Source organism: Pan troglodytes, chromosome X, assembly GCF_028858775.2.
Source record: "Pan troglodytes isolate AG18354 chromosome X, NHGRI_mPanTro3-v2.0_pri, whole genome shotgun sequence".
Taxonomy (NCBI): Eukaryota; Metazoa; Chordata; class Mammalia; order Primates; family Hominidae; genus Pan; species Pan troglodytes.
The window spans coordinates 31,201,776-31,203,403 of record NC_072421.2 but is presented as its reverse complement, the minus strand read 5'-3'; the positions used below and the strand labels follow the sequence as shown (position 1 = coordinate 31,203,403).

Genomic DNA, 1,628 nt, shown 5'->3' with positions numbered 1-1,628 from the left:
AAATTAAAATATCACTAAGAGGTCATATAAGGCCTGTTTAGTTTCCTATAGCTGCTGTAACAAGTTGCCACCAATTTAGTGGATTAACACAACACACATTTATTATCTTACAGGTCTGAGGTCAGAAGTCCAAAATGGATCTCACTGAGCTAAAATCAAGGTGTTGGCAAGGTTGCATTCCTTTCTGGAAGCTCTAAGGGATAATTCATTTTCTTGCCTCCTCCTCTTCAGAAGAGGTATCTGCATTCATTCCTTGGTTCAGGCCATTTTCAAAGTCAATAATGGATAGTCTAGTATTTTTCACATGATATCATTCTGACACTCTCCTTCTTGCACTTTTGAGGAGGACCTTGTAATTAACATTGGGCCCACAAGGTAATTCAGGATAATTTTCCTTTTTTTTTTTTTTGCATCAAAAAGCTTTATTTCCATTTGATCCAAGGCTTGTTAGGGTAGTTAAGAAAGCTGCCTAGTGGCTGGAGGGAGAGGCTTAGGCAGAGGCCCTGTTACTTTGCAAGGGGCCCTTCAGAAGTCGCTGGGCTCAGAAGGCTCTTAGTCCTGCTTGAGAGAGTGTCTTTCGAAGAGTTACTCGCCCAGCCCAGCCTCCGGGCCGGCCAGCCTGTGGAGGGTGGTCAGGTGGTCACCCATCTTCTTGATGAACTTCACTTACTCATCTAGGAAGTGATTCTCCAGGAAGTCACAGAGATGGGGGTCCGTGCGAGCAGAACCCAGGGCATGAAGATCCAAAAGAGCCTGATTCAGTTTTTTCTCCGGGGCCATGGCGGCTTTCATGGTGTCCGGGGTTTTACCCGACTCATCTTCAGCTGGCTTCTTGATGTCCTGGAAGAGAGCACGGCTGCCACGCTGGTTTTGCATCTTCAGGAGACGCTCGTAGCCCTTGCACTTTTCCTCGGCCAATTCGCGGAAGAAGTGGCTCACGCCTTCCAGAGCCACATGATCGCCGTCGAAATAGAAGCCCAGAGAGAGGTAGGTGTAGGAGGCCTGCAGGTACAAATTAACCAGGCTGTTGACAGCTGCGTCCACGTCAGTGGAATAATTCTGACGAATCTGGGAGCTCATGGTTGGTTGGCAAGAAGGAGCTAACCACAAAAACGGTGCTGGCAGGTCCCAGAAGCAGGAGATGGCCAAGAAGATGGTCCTGGAGGTTGCAAGTGGAGAGGAAATAGGAGGGCGGTCGGAGGCTGGAAGAAAGAGTCCCCGGAACTGTTCCGTCCAAACACTGTTGAAGCAAGAGACAGACCCGTGGGACCGCCGAGCAGCAATTCAGGATAATTTTCCTATCGTAAGGTCATCTGATTAGCAACCTTAACTCAACTTGCAGCCTTAATTCCCTGTTGCCATGGAAGGATACATATTCACAGATTCCAGGGATTCGAGCATGGACATTTTGCGGGTATCACTATTTTGCCTATCCCAGGACCTGAGAACAGTGGCCACTTCTGGGACTATACAGGGATGTTCCCAATTCCAGAGGAGCTGGAATGCTAGTAATTTATCTGGAGAGGACAGATGTGGCTTCTTTATAATACCCCCTTGACAGTACTTCAGTTTACTGCAACCTGAAGGAAAACTTGCTATGTTAGTTTAGTACCTGAATTAAACCTGAG

The 1,628-nt window shown here is 47.5% G+C and overlaps 1 pseudogene; it reads right to left on the bottom strand.

Annotated features, from left to right (window-relative positions):
- Positions 1-552: 552 nt before the first annotated feature.
- LOC473864 (ferritin light chain-like) lies at positions 553-1,267 on the bottom strand (annotated as a pseudogene).
- Between the last annotated feature and the right edge of the window lie 361 nt (positions 1,268-1,628).